General features: G+C 37.5%; 2 long non-coding RNA genes across 3 annotated transcripts; both read left to right on the plus strand.

Annotated features, from left to right (window-relative positions):
• The first annotated feature begins 11,110 nt into the window (after positions 1-11,110).
• LOC126926735 (uncharacterized) lies at positions 11,111-13,824 on the plus strand. The gene is made up of 2 exons (XR_007714828.1): positions 11,111-11,256; positions 11,375-13,824. It is a non-coding gene; the product is annotated as an uncharacterized LOC126926735 (long non-coding RNA).
• A 2,765-nt stretch (positions 13,825-16,589) lies between these two features.
• LOC126926648 (uncharacterized) lies at positions 16,590-19,253 on the plus strand. 2 transcript variants are annotated; one of them, XR_007714720.1, is made up of 4 exons: positions 16,590-17,116; positions 18,347-18,441; positions 18,509-18,659; positions 18,718-19,253. It is a non-coding gene; the product is annotated as an uncharacterized LOC126926648 (long non-coding RNA). The 2 variants fall into 2 exon arrangements; XR_007714719.1 differs by having other exon boundaries at positions 16,593-17,002.
• The last annotated feature ends 250 nt before the right edge of the window (positions 19,254-19,503 follow it).

Consider the following 19,503-nt stretch of genomic DNA (forward strand, 5'->3'; position numbering starts at 1 on the left):
ACGTTAAATATATTTCACTCGTTAATCCTTTAAGGTCATCGTGGATGAAGAAGTTCAACGCAGCAGGTCTTTTCTAAATTTAAAAAATAATTCAGTTAGACACAGTTATTATTACAGCTGAAGAGTAGACAAATTATTACTCGTAGAGGTTATGAATAGTGACATTAAGATGATAATGACACAAATAATAATACATCGATAATAAAATAATAAACAAAATAAATAATAATAATTGTTGTTACGTCTTTATTCAAAGGTAGGATCACGATAGCTATTATTTTATTCTATGGATAAATCTATCACATCGTTCCGAGGCAAGAAGCCTTTATTGCACATTCTGACATGGACTAGGGATAAAAACAAAAGAACGTCTTAAACCTATCGATTAAATCTATCGATTGTATCTAGAACTATCTTCTAGTTACTTTTTCTTGTAACTAACGCATCTGCATATGGATGGCGAGCACCAACTCAAGTTATCATTTTCGACAATAATAAAACATAATAACGATAATAAAACAAAAACACTCACGACAGTCTTTATGGATCGATCGAATCTTATTTAAAATTATAAAATATAAAGTAAGTACCTGAAAGTTGCAAAAAAATTATTTCAAAAATGTTCTATCTGAAATTTTTTTTTTTTTTTTTTTTTTTTTTGAAGCTAAGGTACATTGACTTTGCTAGTTTCTAAAATTTGAAACGAAGAATATGGAAGCGTTGGACAGGAGAATGCGACACGAACGAAGAAGCGAGATTCACGAAAAGCAAATGTCGGCCGGGAGAAAACGGCCGGCTCTCGGTTCGACGTTTAGTGTCGCGTAATTGTAGGCTGGCGCAAAAACGTAAATAACGAGGAACTCATTTCACAGAGAGGTGAAATCTCGCGGCGCAGTGGCGCGGTGATGAAACGCCGGGGATTTCATGTAATGTAGAAAGTTAAACTGCAAAAGACATAATGCGGCCCCTGCAAAAACTCGCTGCTCGCAAAAACCGCCTCGTGACCAATTCGATCGCGCGCTCCGTAGTCTCGATATTTCGATGATGAAGCATCGCGCGATTGCTATACTTGGAAAGCACAGATCATAAACCACCTTTAACGTCAAACTATCCGAAAACAGCGAAATAGTAATCAATAAAAAGAAATCAATAAATCTATCGACAAAAATGACATAGGAAGACGATTTGGAAAATTACCGCCCGATAATGCAGTTACCTTTATTATCTAACATGGCCTCCCTCCACTTCGACACGCTTCATTCTAACATACAATGACAATGATGATGATGACAATGATACTCCATAAAGTGCTTTTATGTCATCCAGGAAATCAGTTTCTTCGAGTTCTATAAAATAACTGTTTATTGTATTTTAGCTGGCAGTTTGCGGTCTGATCAAAATTATCGATCGACAAGAAACTTTTTCAATTTTACGTAGTAGCAAATGGAAGTGTCAGAGCGCTGAATCTACAGAACACGTGGAATTAGAAAGCAAGTGGAACATCGAATGCAGCAACTTGAATATGCAGCGTTATTCCTTTTCACTGCTCGTGTAAATAGTACGATACTGTGTTCAGATTAATTTCTACAGCAAACTAATCGACGAATCAGCTTCGAACTTAGACCCTTTAACGGTACAGCCCTAAACAGACTACTACGAATTTTATGATGCAATTCATACACGATGCAATTATTACTGTTTTTTTGCTACAAAGCATTGAAAGTGTGTTTCACGTCTTTACATAAGAAATACAGGACATAGAAAAAGATGATGAAAAATTCGACATTTTTCATTTAAACTGTTTATCAAATAGGAGGTTGGCAACTAACTGATTGCGGGTTTTATCATTACGCGGTATTGACAGAATCCGCAATCACTTAGTTGCCAACCTAAAATATATATCAGTAACATTTCAAACTGTACAGTTACAGCATCTACATTTTATATACTTCATGAACTTTCGCGAATTACAGCGCGATCTCTAACCCCGTAAATTTTGAAACGGTGTCCCGAGAGAAAGAGAAGGTGCAGGTTAAATTAAAAGCCATTCGATTTATTTCCAAAGGCGGGAGATCGCCGCAGGCAAAAACATCGTGACAGAGTTGCTCAAAGACGAGTCGAATTTCGAGTTGGAGAAGCTGTCGCCCGAAACGAAAGGAATCTCGAATCCGGGTGAGGTGGCGGCTGGGGGCGAGCAGCAAGCAACGGACGGTTCCGGTTTCTTCGATGCCCCGTGAACGCCAGAGAAATGTCGTTAACGCTTAAATGTTAATAAATGTGGAGGGAGCAGGAGAGAAGAGCAGATCCCACGTAGCGGACAGGTAGAGAGTCTCAGCTGAGACTAAGCGTAGAAGGCAAGAAGTCGCTGCCACGCTGGCGGCTGCTTTTGAGCCTCGGTTTGTCATGGTTCGCATGATAGATGAAGGAAGCGGCAGCCTCCACGCTCTACACAACCTCTACACCCTATATATACGGTGTTAAGTTTTCACCGCGGGAACACCTTGCGCATTCGACTCTCCGCTTTCGAGGTTAGCTGTAGTTGATTCTCGTTCCTTCGTTAATTCCCGCCGTGGTTACACCGCAAATAGAATCTTACACGCCACGCGACCGTGCACTGGCACATGGAAAATTATGGATCTCGCTTCTATTCCGTTTCTTCCATGAGGAACACGCGAACCACCATTGCAAGCAAACGACAGAACTGTGTCGAGTTTTCTATGGTGGGCGGTAGATGTGTCGTTCTATTGATTGCCACGGTCGTAAAGGCTGACATATAGTTACGGTAGCTGGCAAAAAGATTTGCACACTTACCATCAGACGCTTTTATATATATCATGCGTGTTACATATATCAAACATTTCGGTATTTCATTAGTACTGTGATGACACGCGTCTGTCGCGATCATATTGCTTTCGAAAATGTATATATTCGGTTGGCAATTAAGTGATTGGGGATTTTGTCATTAACTGGTATTCACAAAATCCGCAATCACTTTACTGTCAGCCAGAGGTTCAACAGCATACGCACGTCCGATCGGCAGCTCAGGTCCAGATTCTCCCTGGCGCCAGCTCTGTTTCGGTTTAGACTCTCCAATACCATTCTTTTTATTCATCGCGAACGGTAAGTTTTTCAAATTGGTATAAAACTGTGGGAACTAACAAAGCAATGCAACTGACGCAATCTAGCAAGATACCTTAGTACTAAATAACAGATTACTGCTCAAATAATGAGAAAGATTGACGGCGACAGAAAACCGATTAATGGCTATCGGTCGGTAAGCATCGGAGATAAAATGCCAATTAATTGGTTATCGGTCGGTAAAGTGTTAATATACGTAATGAATAATGATGTTAAATATATAAATAGGTGAGTACAATTAGTGCTACAGATGCAGTCTAGCTGAATATCGTAGCTCACTGGTATACTGAATAATTGACTAATTCAAATACTTTGATGACTCTTATAAAGCAGAAGAAACGAACGATATTAGTACTAACCTGCATAGCTACTGTCGTTAACATTTCTTAAACATTGAAACAGACGACAAAGAGAAATTATTGAAATCGAAATCAACAGAGAAGACAATACATTAAATTTTCAAATTGCTCGAATGTAATAGGCGAGAAATACGATGTATCAAGTTTTAGTGGTACTTCGTAGCCTTCAACGGATATAATTTAAGGAAGGATGATGCAGCGTACACTTTTTTTCATCGAGGTAGTAGCAGTACATAATAGCAGTTACAGTCGTTAACGTGGTACTACGCGGTGTTGACGGAACAAAACAGCGTAAGTTGTAACGTTTTCTTCAACAGATACGTGTAGAAAATGCGCTATCGATAAAATCTCTTTCATGAAATGTCAGTGTATAGAATCATTAACGTAGTACCAGGCTTACGGACCAGTGGAATACCATTAACGTCCAGTAACAGAAGTTGAAAGTCGACGTAGTACTACGTGCAAACACCTTTCATACATCTTATCTTGCGACACGAAGATCGTGCAGAGTCACTTAATGCACCGATCAAACCTCATTAACTCGACGATACCTGTGTTTGCAATGGAAATCACAGAATTCTATTACAACGAAATATTTTCTATTTATCCGTTCCGTTATCACAATTCACTCGCAACTATTTCCTAGCAACTCGAGAAGTACCGACGTCCTTTTAAGACTCGACTCGACCATTTGTCGCAGTACAACGTCCACAGACTTAACTAAGAACTCAAGGGTTAGCCGTTCGATTTGACACGTTCCATAAATCTCGATAGGGTAGGCTGGAGAGCACTGAAGAACGAACGGGCCAGGCCAAGCTTCCCGGAGGGTGATAGATCCGAAAATCGAGCGGTAAGCGTGCAAAACCATTCGACGTTTGTTCGTGGAGAGGCAGCCGGGACCAGAGTCCACGATCCACGCACACCACCCTCTAGCAACACGTATACGTGCACACACGGCATCGTTATAATGATTAGTTGGGCCGTGTCACGCCAGAATTCGAATATTAGTCGGGCCGCATCTTCTACGCCTAGACACTCCCCGATACACTTTATTAATTGTTGCGCATCTGGTTTCACCTATAGATCGGCCGCGGTAACGCCACATTGCGATTCATTGCTCAAGGATTTTTCTGTAGAACGTGAAACTCATGGGGGGGGGGGAGGATGGAAAGTTCGATCGATATATGACGCATATGAGTTGCGTGGAATGGTTTAAAATACGAAGAATCGGAAAATGAGAAACTGTGTAAGGTTAATGTGGAAAATTTGGAAATTTAAAGATTAAGCGTTATGATATTTTTAGATTTGAATAATTGAAGATTCGTATATTTGAATGTCTGAAAATTTGGAAACTTGAGTATTTGACAATTTTTAATTTAAATATTTGAAAAGGTGGGCATTTAAATTTACTCGTTGGAAATTTGAACATTTGAAGACTAAGCGACCAAATATTTTTAGATTTGAATAATTGAAGATTCGTATATTTGACTGTCTGAAAATTTGGCAACTTGAGTATTTGACAATTTTTAATTTAAATATTTGAAAAGGTGGACATTTAAATTTACTCGTTGGAAATTTGAACATTTGAAGGTTAAGCGACCAAATATTTTTAGATTTGAATAATTGAAGATTCGTACATTTGAATGTCTGAAAATTCGGAAACTTGAGTATTTGACAATTTTTAATTTAAATATTTGAAAAGGTGTGCATTTAAATTTACTCGTTGGAAATTTGAACATTTGAAGATTAAGCGATCAAATATTTTTAGATTTGAATAATTGAAGATTCGTACATTTGAATGTCTGAAAATTCGGAAACTTGAGTATTTGATAATTTTTAATTTAAATATTTGAAAAGGTGGGCATTTAAATTTACTCGTTGTAAATTTGAACATTTGAAGATTAAGCGATCAAATATTTTTAGATTTGAATAATTGAAGATTCGTATATTTGAATGTCTGAAAATTCGGAAACTTGAGTATTTGACAATTTTTAATTTAAATATTTGAAAAGGTGGACATTTAAATTTACTCGTTGGAAATTTGAACATTTGAAGATTAAGCGATCAAATATTTTTAAATTTGAATAATTGAAGATTCGTATATTTGAATGTCTAAAAATTCTGAAACTTGAGTATTTGATAATTTTTAATTTAAATATTTGAAAAGGTGGGCATTTAAATTTACTCGTTGTAAATTTGAACATTTGAAGATTAAGCGATCAAATATTTTTAGATTTGAATAATTGAAGATTCGTATATTTGAATGTCTGAAAATTCGGAAACTTGAGTATTTGACAATTTTTAATTTAAATATTTGAAAAGGTGGACATTTAAATTTACTCGTTGGAAATTTGAACATTTGAAGATTAAGCGATCAAATATTTTTAAATTTGAATAATTGAAGATTCGTATATTTGAATGTCTGAAAATTCGGAAACTTGAGTATTTGACAATTTTTAATTTAAATATTATACCTTTAAATATTAAAACTTTAGAAAAGTTTCATTCCTACAGACTAAGATTATTGAAAAGCACAGACTGCGATGCAAATTGAGGTTAGGTTGGAGTTAGCTTAGAAATAGATTAGGTTAGAATAGAATATAAAAGAAAACTATCTTTAAGCGTCACCATAAATTTTACAAAAAAAATTATTTTCCTTCTCATATAACGATATCTAGTTACAACACATGTAAATAACCAGTTAAGAAATGTATAGGTATCGGAATTAAAAAATTGCAGAAAATCAAGAGAAAGAAGGGAAAAGCATGAGGTAGATAACAAAAGCGGTGGTAGGTGAGTTTCTAATAAAGGAAAGGAAGAGGAGGGCGTACGAGGGGATTCCCCTGCGCATGTAAACAGGGCACACTGTATAACGGCCCTATAAAATGACTAATGATGTAAGGTGGGTGTAAAGTGAAGCGGCTATTGATTCGTAGACGCGTAAATGACACGTCTATCGGCTACCGAGGCCACCAGTCATGCTGAGGTTTTAACTCTTAGCACGGTGAACCCCCGAATCTCACTCAGCAACCTATAGAGATGATGATAAACGGTCGACGCCACCGGGAGGCTGCGGTTTACAATTACCCGGCAATATTTTTTCCACGGACCGCATTAAGAATGCTGACGGTCCGTTGATTTCGCTGTCGCAAGAAACTGCACGGACTCGTTCTATCCGCGCTGCGAAACACTACATTGTGATTCTGCAGAAAGAAACGATTTCTCCGTGGATAATGAGATCGCTACGATTTTTTATTAAAAACGAAGCCCTAGAAATTTTGATTAAAAACGGAGACCATTCAAGGGAAGTTGAAATTAGCGAAATTTCAATTATTCCCAAGATAAATCTTGATTAATTTGAAATGAAAATTGAATTAGACGGCATTTAAATCGTGGGACAAATTGAGAAGTAACGATGGTTCATTTAGATTAAGTTGAAATTAGTGAGTTATCGGGGGACGATAAAGAAGATTGTTTCTATTATTGGCTAAACGACGGTTTCGATAAAAGGAAAGAAGATACGATAGAACGCGAAAGAACGGAAAAGATGTTTACTTCTGGTCTGACGTGGAATCCAATCAACGTCTCCATTGCGACTTGACCTTACGAAAATTGGGTCGAGGATCCACGGGGATGATTAATGCTCGCGCTGATTAGTCTCGGGTCTTCGAGACGAACGAGTCTTCCACCATTAGCCGTCCTATGATCTTTGTCCATCGGTCGGGTAACATTAGATTGTTCATAAGACAGGCATAAAATCATTTTAGCTGGTACCTTTCCACCGACACCTTCGATTCCACGGAACTGATTGACATTTATTAATTATTCCTGCCAGCCCGTACAATTTTTCTTCGTCCAACATCGAACCAATACACACTTTATATTTCATATTCTTGTCCTCTTCTTTTTTTTACCAAATACTCGATAGACCGAAAATTTTATTTAGGAAATTTATTTTTATATTTAAATCACTTTTGAGTACTTTTTAAATTAGTACGTTTTTTTTTTATTTTACGTATATTATGGCGTCATTGAATATCGTAAAAAAAGTACACGAGACTTAGTTCGTGTACGATCGCTTGTTGCACGTAGCTTTCGTCGTTTATCAGTTAGGGCGCGCGAGGTTTGTTTATGTATGTTAACATGGCGTCGGCCTGTCTCTCCCATGAGCTCGGTTGATTTATAGGCGGAGCATCTGACAGTAGATACCACCCCCAAACTCGACACAACAGCTGTTTCGTTCTGCGGCACAACGTGAAAGTAATCTTGTCAAACACCATCTACGTTATTCAATTCTCACTAAACTTCGCGTACGATGAGCTAGGAACTTTGATTTCTCAGTCAGTTTTCCTACTTCACCAACAGTAAATCAATTCGTCAAATATTCTATTTTACCAACTCCTAGTGAGAAGGTTCTACTTTAGCCACAGAAATGCAGATATCCTGTATTGGTAAGAAGATTGCTTCTTTATCAACAGTTAGTAGGCATATACCTTTCCGTGGTAAAACGTAGAAATAACATAGTTTTCGTCACAGAATAAAAGGACTTTTACCTTCAAACATTAACCAATAGAAATTACGAAGTTTAAGACGATAATTGTTATACCAGATGGGCTTGTTTCACTATTGGAAGCTTGTAATACTTAATTGTTTCAAAAGTAGACAAACTTTCTTTATTGCTAAATTCCGTTACTATACCGATCATTTTTTCATCAACAAATGTCCCTAACTAATACCGACATAATTAAATATCAGATTATATAAGGAATATCCATAATCTCGATAATTGTAAAAAGTTGTTACCGACTAAAAACATTCGCTGCACAACGAAGTGGTTCTCAAACGAGGAAATAAAACAAGTATCTAAATTTCGCTTGTAGTCAATTAAAGTACAAGTTATACGAACTGACCTCAAATTTTTTCTTCTTTTTTCTTCTTCTTCTTCTTCCTTTCGTTTCAAGCTCGAAATCAATGCGCCATTGTACCATTGTGCCATTCTCCTCGCGTTAACGCCTGAACCCTGGACGCGTTTTCATTAAATGGAATTTCTTAATAGAAACTTTAGCCAGGATTGGCAGCATCTGCGAGAGAGTGACGTCGGACCCGACCTTAGTGGGATTGAACAGGGGAACCGACGATCCCGTGTGTTGACGCCCGAAATGCTGTCCGATCGATCTTCGTCAGACTTGATTTCGCAGCGGTACAATCATCCAACAAATAGAATTGTACGTTACCCTAGCCGTTCCCCGAAAAACTTCACAACTGCCGTTCCTTGTCAACAGCCCCTTTCCCGACTTACACCTAAATCCTCCGTCTTCTCTCACCCCTATCCACTCGTAACCCTTAAAAATTCTCTCAACTTCCTTTACCCTGAACAAATTATAATTTTCGTCGTCTTTATCTCTCAACGCTACAATTACCACTGTAGAAATCATACGAACGAAATGAAAAGTGGTAGGGGTAATGCAATGAAAAAGATAAGGTGTTATGCCTGTATATCTGTTTTACAAGGAATCATTCAAATCCTCGAGAATACAACGTCCATTGTAAATTATGTGATAAACTTATATGAAAAATTACGAATTTATTTATTTGTCGTTGGTTTGGTACTTACAGCTGTTAGGTTGGCAACTAAGTTTGCGGATTTTGTCATTAGGTAGTGTTGCCAACCCAATAGTTAAACGCAGCAAAAATTTTGAAAGAAAATAAGGAATAAAAGTTAGCTGCGCGAAATAAATAGAAAATTAGGGAAAATAATTTCACCAATGTTTACTTTTATTCTCCTTTTATAGCAAACTTGCCCATGTTTAATCGCAATGAAGAAGTAGAGAAGAAATGAATAATTATATGTTAGATTAAGGAGATAAATTTATAGGTTATACGTTTAATAAAAATGTGTTCGTGAAACGTATGGTAAACGTAATGGCCGAGAAAATTCCAACGCCAGTGAAGGAATAACGAGCAAGAGTTTTCGTTGCAGGCGCAACGTGCTGGTCGTAGCCACGCGTTTTATCGCCTGGCGATCAACCGACACGCGTAAGTGGCATGATTGATTCTCATTGTCGGACAGCAGTCGTTACCATATTTACTAACGACCGCGTTTGTCTTAATTAAAACATTACCGTACCAACCCTCGAGCAAAGAAACGCTACTGGCGTGCCGGTAGCTCGCGACCTTCCATCTTTTTTCCTCACGTGGTAGCCATTTTGGTCTTCGCTTGTTAACAAGATAAAAAAAACAGCAGATAAGAATCTAAATAAAACGGTGTTGTAGAATAAACGTTTGATAGAAACAGCATGCTAGGAAGAAAATTTCAATATTTAAACGTTTATACGATAGCGAATTTGCGAATTTCAAACATTAATTACAGCAGAAACTAGGTTATCGAAACTTCAATTGACGAGGAAATTGAGTCTCTTGACTTTGAGAGACTGAAAAATAGGAATAGCAAGAGAAAATCATTTTTTCATTTTTATGCCAAAGTTTCTGTTCCTATTTAGCATCGTCTGATATTTATAGAACGTATCAAAGTAAACGATCTTCTCTCATATAGCAACAAAGTCATTCGGTTAGCTGGACAATTCGATTACTCCGACAGTACGTGTTATGATTCATTTTGATAAGATAGTTTCCATTCTATGGAAATCGTACGAAATTTATGCGATAAAAAATTTGTTACAGAGAAAGTTTTTTAAGAAATCGTTTAAACTATATTTATTTCTTTATAAAAGCAGAAGGAACGTCAAAGTATGGAATCTGGTTTCGTTTATTAATTCAAAATAAAATAGAAATAAAAATGAAGAATTTTCTTAATAAAAATAAAATACAAATTTTTAAATAAAAATTGAGAATTTTCTCAATAAATATAAAATACAAATTTTTAAATAAAAATTAAGAATTAACTTTGTGTGTAATTTCCTACAAACATTGCTCTCTGGCTGTCTTCTTACAAAATTTCAATTAAATCTTTTGATCTTCCACTCAGAACAAGAATTTCAACATTCTCCTTTCTCCGTCTCGCTTTCCAGAAGAAGGAAAAGCTTCATGGTAGAATATCGGAGGAAAGCAAAAAAAAGAAAAAAAAGAAAAAGAAAGGAAAAGAGGGAACGAACGGATAGACGTACAGAGTGGTAAAGGCAAAAGGAAGCAGTGGCAGCGCGAAGAATGTCATAGCTAGTTGTTTCTGACCGAGGGGGGAGGCTGACACCTTCGTGATGGATGATCGTCGACCGTCCGCTAAAGCTGCCGTTGCTGCCGCTGACGCGGCCGCCGTCGGAATGGCTGTTGCTGCTGTTGCTTCTGTTGCTGCAAGTACGAAACACATGGCCACGGAACTCTTCGGTCGCCAATGCCGCGCTATTTCATTCTTATTTTTCGCTACGCTAAATAGGTCAACTAGATCTAACCTATAATTTGAACATTGTTGCTGATTATCTTATTATTCTTGCTTTTATTATTATTAAAAGCAGTAAACATTGGTGTGAGTATTAAAATACATGACATAACTTTTGACAAATTATTCTTAGTTATCTTTGGAAAATTTATTCAATAAATAACTGAAACTAAATTCCATACTCGGACGTTCTTTCCAGTTTTATGAAGAAATGAACGTGGTTTAAACGATTGCTTAAGAAAATTTGTCCATAGAGAACCGTCTATACGAAAACGAAATTTTCCACTGGGAATTTTATTTCAATTTCGTTAGCACCAGCTGTCAAGGCTTTTAAGTGTTACAATTGAAATTTACTTTAGTTAAAAGGTAAGACAATTGAAATAAATAAAGGAAAACAGAAATTCATTTAAATACCAGTTTCATTCACACTATTGTTATATTTTCCAATTTTTAAGTGTGTGATATATCTTGAAACAATTCCCAGGATGCAATTCTGCTTTCACAAAAAGAGATGAGACTGAGAGAACGTCGACTGGGACTCGACAAAGGAGTGCAAAGGGTTAAACAACATCTGCAGTCGCTGATCCATGAGACACCTGGTGGAAAATAGTTGAAATTCCAGAGAAAACAATTGAAACGAAGGTAATATTTCTACTGCAACAGACGCTACACAAGAAAATCTCCAGCCTCTGAGAAGTGATCTTATACCTTGGAAACCACTCCGGTTTCCTCCACAATTTCTCCATTATGGAGGATGGCTTTGGTACACCATCAGCTTGGTAACTTAATCCCGGAGAAGTTAGAAGAAAGATGACAGTACGATGGAGCTGAAGAGGAGAGAAATTGGCCCGAGGGTCTCCCGCTGAGAAACAAATTTTTCCGCGAGCAAGTAGGTGCAAAGTACAGTAAGCTCGGCAGCATTCAGCGGACCCGGGGATGTAGAGGCGGTAGCACTCGATGCTGTGCCGTTGGGAGCGTGCTAATGGCTACTGACACACAGTTTTGATGGATCGGCCACGGCTCTTCCTCCTATCCCGCACTCCGCCGCAACGAAATATGCGAGTCTAGCGATACGCCGACGTTTCACGATGAGAGGAAATGCACTGACAAACAGGAAGACGAGCTGCAAATGTTATTGCGTTTCGTACGAACGGCAATCCTGCTGATGATCAATATCTGGGTCAGCTAACGAAAAACATTCGTTGAGATACTATTTTCATGAAATCCTTTGCGTTACACTGTGTCTCTTCAGTTACATTTTTGGTGAAAGTCGTAGTTCGAGTAAGAGAACCGCTAATATCCTGTGTGACAGACGTTGATCTCGTTTCACAAATTGTACAACGCTTGTTACGCTCACATTTTATACACAAATTTTCCTGCGGAACACATCGACAATATATATGTAAACTCCCTAGAGTTCATGTAGGATAGGGATTCTTTTTGTTTTACGGGTAGCACGACAGGCTGTGTTTCACGACAGAGCGATCTTCCTTTGTTTTACGGACGACCATTTGAAGAAGAACGTTTTCCCAAACGAATGGACAGAGAGTTACATTAGAGACACACAAGGTTACAGAATAGTTATTTAAGACTTTAAAGATTGAAGATTTAAGATTTAAAGACCGAAGAAGAAAGATCGGCAGCTCAGGACGTTGAAAATCGATTCTCGATCTTCAGGTAAACATTGTACCAAAGACTTGTTATTTCCCGTTTAGATAATTATCGTTATTTATTGTTATAAACGCATATTAATTGTTCTTTATTTTTGTATTTTTAATTACTTCATAATAAATAAAACTCGATTTTCAGACTTCAGAATCGATCCCTGAATTATCTAATTATTGAACCTTATATATATGTGCGCGAAACGGATTGAAATGTATGAATAGGTTAGGAGAAATATAAATAAACAAATATTATAGAAAATACATTACCGCTAAGTGATTTTCTTCATTCCAACGACCGGTTACATTGTAATAACAGTAGAATTCCATTTATCTTGACTGATCGAAACAGTATATTTGTTTACCTGGAGATCACATGTAAAATATGACAGTATACCTTCGTTGGTAACTACGTGATTGTGGATTTTGTCAATAGATGGTCTTAGCACAGTCTTTTGTTTTGTTAACGTGTTCAAAGCATCTAACCTATATTGTTTTCTTGTTCTTTGGACTTGCACCTTTAATTAGTAAAAAAATTGTATCGATTAATTGTTTAGTTTCGTTTTTATCCGAATATAAAAATGCAAGAACAAGACACGCATTTCAGACATATTTTATTGTATTATTTCCGAAAAGGCAAGAACGCATCGCAAGCACATAACAAGTTACGTGCCGTGTATGGGACTGAAGCGTTGAAGGAAAGGCAGTGTGAAATATGGTTTGCCAAATTTCGTTCTGGTGATTTTTCCCACCAAAAGTGGATTGTTTATAACAACGTTAATTAGAAAAGATCGTGGGTGATGCAGAATGAACCAGCCCAGACGACACCAAAAGCTAAGATTCACAAAAAAAAGATTATCTGTTTGGTGACTGTCAGTTTGGTAGGATTATAAGGGAATTCTGTACTTTGAACTTTTACCAAGAAACCAAACGATTAATTCAAACGTGTACGTTCAACAACTCGCCAAACTGAGCGAGGCAGTTCAAGAAAAGCGGCCGGAATTGGCAAATCGTAAGGGTGTTATTTTTCAGCATGATAATGCAAAATCCCACACATCTTTGGTCACTCGTCAAAAATTATTGGAAGTAGGTTGGTATGTGTTGTCACATCCACCATATAGCTGTGACCTTGCGCCTTCAGATTACCATTTATCTCGCTCGACGCAGAACTCCTTAAATGGTAAAATTTTTCGTAACGCTGATGATGTGATATCACATCAAATTCAGTTGTTTGCTGTTTGACAATACCTAATTGAATAAAGTTATATTTTTAAGCAAAAATGTTGAATTTTCCTTCTTATTTAAAATACGCAATCACTTAGTTGCTTTACATGCTAGGCACGTTCACATAAGCAGATTCAGTCCGTAGAAATCCATTTAATCGAATACTAATTAAAATTCCCTAGATATAAATAGACTCCAGATAAACGAACTGTACATTATCATGAATGAACGTTTTACGGATCATTAGTCTTCTCGGAAATATCATTACGTTGCTAGAAAAACACCTGAGGGGACAAGCATAGCAGATCACTTTTCTCAAACAAATTACTGAAAGAACGTCAATGGCCAACGAGTAGGTCCAGCGTATCAACGATCGTTTATAGTTTCCAACGAACGACACGAGCATCGGGACTGGCTATCGTGAGCTAGTGATGCATAAAAATAATAAGAGGAGAAAGAGCGTGACGATTTCTCGACGAGAAGAAGAAGGAGCGAAGCGACGGGTCTCGGAACCGCGATACGTAGATACGCGAGGAAACGGATAGATACTAATTGGGCAAAGGAAACGAGACGAAAGTACTTGGAAGGAACAGAGAGAGGGCGAGAAAAAGAAAATGAAAGAGGAGGAGACAGCGACGGCGGCAGACGCGACGGCGACACGGGCATCCGCTCGCGTTGTTCGCGGTGACGTATCTGTCCCCAAGGATACACCCCTGGTCCCGAGGCCTACAGACGTCCAACGTTCAGAAATTCCCATTGACAACCTGTTCACCTCCGCTCGACGACGTGTTCACCGCCACAAAGTATTCCATAGAACCGCCACGACACCGATACCTTCAGTCGAGGACTTCCTGGCACCATCTTCGGTGCTCACTTTGTCTTCGAGGTTAGAAAACGAGAGCAACAACTATAGGACCTTGGTACGGTATACGAGAATAGGATAAAGATTTCTGAGAATGCTGCCGAGGCTTTTCTTGGCTTCTGTGCGATGCATTAAATTCTCTAGAATTCTACCGAAGGTATCGATCTGGCGAGAATGGTTGAAGGCATCAATGCAGAAACACGTTTCTGGTTTGGACAGTTTTACGTGGATTTGTCTACTGGTTGATTAGGTGAGAGCATGTGTGATGGTGTTAGACTTTGAAATATTTAGAAGAAAGTCATTACAAGTTTGTTTCATTCCAAATACGAAAGTTTCATGGCGTTTGCTGAAGTTTCAGTTACATTATATTTATCGAGATTAATTTTAAGGAAAGAGTCAGAAGAGTCAACTTATATAAAGTTTCAAGTATAATAGAACAGAAATATATGTGTATAAAGTTAAAGCATGAAATGCAGGCTCTTGGTATACGATTTCAGTAAAATATTCCTCTTTTACGTTATTCGTCCCATTAAATTAGCTGTTTAGTAAGTCTCATACATATCAATTTATCGATATTTCCAATTTGAGGACTAAAATTAATTTTCAAACATTGTAATACTATCAGCACCGTGTTCTTCGCTTATTCTTTTTTCGTGTCGTACTTTTAACACTCAGCCAACCGAACAGGGAGATCTCCACTCTGTGAAGAACATCGCTGCGTGACCGAACGAGGAGATCTCCCTTTTTCACTTTAGCAACGCGTTTTCTTTTTTCTTGTTGTTATTATTAGTTATTGTTTACCTGAAATTGTTGCCTTTTTCTGCTTTCATAAAGTACAGTATATAACAAAATACAGCAATTTAGTGGTGTTAAAATTAATGAAAAAATTAAACTATCAGTTATGACTAAATAAGGTTATAATCGAACGATACCACGCTGTAAAAAAATATTAAAATGTAATATGAAATTTTAATTTCATATTCAAGTCGTGTTATTTATCTTCAGTCATCTTTAATGTTTCTAATTTTACCTGTATTTTTTTTTTATACTTTTAATTTGATGCTTTGTATATATCTCACATTTTTCCAACATTCTCGTACAAACATGCATCCTCATGGAGTTCATACGAAAACTATGTAACTTGAATTTACCATGACCAACATCTGTACCGTGAATTCTTTTTCCTTTGCCCATTTTTACTCTTACAAAATGTACAAATATTCCCAGTAAACTTTGGTCCCAAAGCATCAAACCATTGCAAGACGGTTGCATGTTTCGAGAGATTAAACGCGTGACTAGGAATACGAATCCTTAGGGACGTGACAAGAGGTCGCACAAAGTGTAGGATCATGTAGGTACGTCCGGCCGGATCTCTCCAGAGAGTTCCCGTGTACCTGGCCTAACATGCCCACAGACTGAAGAATTTTCGACAGGTCTACAACATTAAGAATCCATATCTCAGAACCGTAGCTTTTTTTAACTACGAAACTTGCCTCCTGTCTTCCTCAAACATTTTGCTTAAATAATATAACATTTTTAACTCATAACTGATATAGTAATGATTCTATCATATGGACAGATATGTGTAGAAATTAACGAAAGCTGACAGTGTGAGTTTTACATACGCTAGTAGTCGTTGAATTATACATTGATTGACAATAAAATATCTTATGAATAGTATTTTCCAAATTAACTGTGAAAATAAAAATTCCTAGGTTTTCATAGATTTTACCTTATCAGTTATAGGTGAATTTGAAAAAATTATGGAATCCGAATAATTGGACTGTGAATAAGCAGAGATTTTCTGTATCCACTAAATACCATAGTGAATACTATACGTATATTAGATATTTAATATACCATTTCATATTGTTTACATCTTTTGCATTTTTGCGGTTTTATATTGGGTTGGCAACTAAGTGATTGTCAATGCCACCTAATGACAAAATCCATAATCATTTAGTTGCCAACACAATAACACGATCTTAAAAGTGAATTCTCCTTTCATAATTGTTGTGAAAAATGAAATTGTTTCGATAATTGTGAAAAAAGTGATATTGTTTTGTCATTAGGTGGTATTAACAAAATTCGCAATAATTAATTATTTGTTAACCCAATATTTCCCATAGACGCGTAAACACCCTATCGATAATGTCAAATAAAAAAAGACAGAAGCAATGAACATCGTGTTGTTCGATAATAATTATCTAGATTTTCTATTAAACGAATTTCAAGCGTTTCACGATTGATATTAGGACAAAGTAGCTCGTCCAACTTGGACGCTGATAAGATTCGAGGAACGCCAGGCACGCTAGAAAGCGAGTGTGTCGCGATCGTGACGATGACGCTGGAGAATCACCAGGTTAGAACTTCGAAACCGGATCATTATCTTCCACTGATGGCATGCTCACTTTCTCATGCATCCTCGAATGGGATTAATTAACATCTCAGATAAACATCTGAAAGAGAAACCGAGGTCAGTTCGAGCTGTCTTTCGATTTTCGAAACGTCTATTTCCAATACGATTGTCGTTCTATGCATCAAATACACGCGTGATCGCCGCACATTGCGAAAATAAACTCTCGATATCGTGGAATCGTATCGTTGTTCGATCGGTTATCCAATCCTGCTCGATGTCGAAAACATCATACGATAGAATAATGTTCGAACAATACTCGCTGATCGAAATTTATCAGAATTCTGTCTATATCTGTTCTTTGTGCTCGAGGAACAATGAGCTGGCGATAATGGTTACCGATTATAGAGATTCCAAACTCATTGATAAAGGAATACTGGGACAAAGATGATAAAGTAGAGTTCTACTGGGACTCCATATTCGACACAAATTTTATACGACTGATTCAATAATACTTTTCTATACACGTTGTTTCAGATATAGTATGCTCTTAAAATTCATCGTACTTACAATATAACACGTCATGAAGTTCCAAATTTAAAATATTCCTTCGGAAATGTCAGATTTAAACAAAACCCTCTCCAATATCCGTACGATTAAAGATAACAAATATATGTCGGTTAAAAAATATTAAAAAATATATGAATAGGTTAATATCTCCCAAGAAGACGATATTATGCTCAGGGCCGGAGCAAAGCAGGTTCAGCGCGTTCGCCGGAACCCAGCCCCGCGGTCTACGAAAATTACCCAATTAAAAAACACCAATTTTGATTAATTTTTTTACAGAATGATGATACCATTAACAGATGCAAGACATTTTTGTAGTAGCGATGATTTAGTTTAAAGGAGTGAGAAAAATCATGAAAGTTCTGTGTGACTTCATAAAGTCCTCATATCCTTGAAACTATTTTATATGAAAGAAATCCAGGCGTTTTCAGAGAAATGTACTTTTTAGAGAAATTAAACTACATCAATAGTCTTTTGCAAAAGTCACACATGATTACAGATTTTCAGATTACAGATTACAGATTGCGAAAAAATATTACTTGGATTTGTTTAAAAATACTGCTTATAAAAAATATACAATACGTAGCAGCATTTGTGGATAAATAATTTCTCTTTTTAAAATTTAAGCGTAGAATTTGAATGTGTATTCAGGCCCCTCAAAATTTTTGAACCCGGCCTCGCAAAAGATCACGCCGGCCCTGATTATAATAACTTTTAAAATTCTAATTTTTATATCCAGTGTTTTTCCAATTTTTCCAATCAACTTAAATTCGCTTATTCCAGTTCGACACTTCTTTCAAACTCCTATTGCCAAATTCAGAATCTGTGAAATATTCAACTTCCAGCAACTTGGATCAATTCATCTTGAATCAATTCAGGTATACCCATCATCCTTTGAAAAGAATGATCGCAAGATAATTCTATTATACTGTGCGATTTTTCCAGCATTCTTCAACAAAACAGATTGCCATTCTTTGAAACCTACACGAATACAACAATATGATTCATATGATATTCGATGCAGACAAACAGAGGTTAACAACACATTTCTGGAAAACATCGGATTTGGCATACGACAAACTCGCGCCAATGTCAGGTAAGCGTCATCAAACCAGCAAAGCAATTCCAACTTGTCATTCAAATCTTCATTGTAGGTCTTTGTAAGCATCAACGCATATCACGTCAGCCTGCGATCCAAAAAAGGAATCAAAAACAAACAATGAGAAGACGGCTGTGATTCGATTCATATAGCAGCGTGTATCATTGGCATATACAGTTGGACCGAGTTCAGGTATCTTCGCGTTATCTCGGATGCGGGTCTAGGCTGGGTATATCGGTGGAACGCGTCCCGGTATCGGCGATCCCGTTGCCGACTGCGTTGGCTAGTTAGAAGAAAGGGATCCGTGAAAAGGAAGAACGGACTGAATGACACGGTCACCGAAAATGACAGGTACACGACTTGGAAGAGCCGTGGACGTGGGACCGATATCGCAACCGCATCTGACACAAACCTTGGTCAGCCAACTCCGTCTCGTCTTCTTTCTCCGTCCTTTTCTTCCTCCTCTCGTTCTCTCTCGTGTCTGCCTGCCAATATGCCTACCTGTCAACACACGCTGCATTCAATTAACTCGGGGACCAGTTTCACGCCTGTGTAATGACGCGGAAATCAAACTTTACCCACCCCCGTGCCCCTCGCCGACCCTCAAGACGGACGCGATCCTGTAGGACGCCAGGGAACGTCGACCTCGTTCTCGTGAGCAGCTTTCGTTCTGACAGCCACGGGAACATCCTTGAATCGGGCCTCGTGCGTATCTAGCAGCTGAAAAGAAGAGGATTTGAGGAAAAGAGAGTTGGAAAATAAGAGGATCTGAGAGGAATTAGGATGTTTGTGTTACATACAGTATATGTACACTATAGCGTGGATATCATAACTATTTGTT

This window comes from Bombus affinis, chromosome 18 (genome assembly GCF_024516045.1).
Source record: "Bombus affinis isolate iyBomAffi1 chromosome 18, iyBomAffi1.2, whole genome shotgun sequence".
Classification (NCBI taxonomy): Eukaryota; Metazoa; Arthropoda; class Insecta; order Hymenoptera; family Apidae; genus Bombus; species Bombus affinis.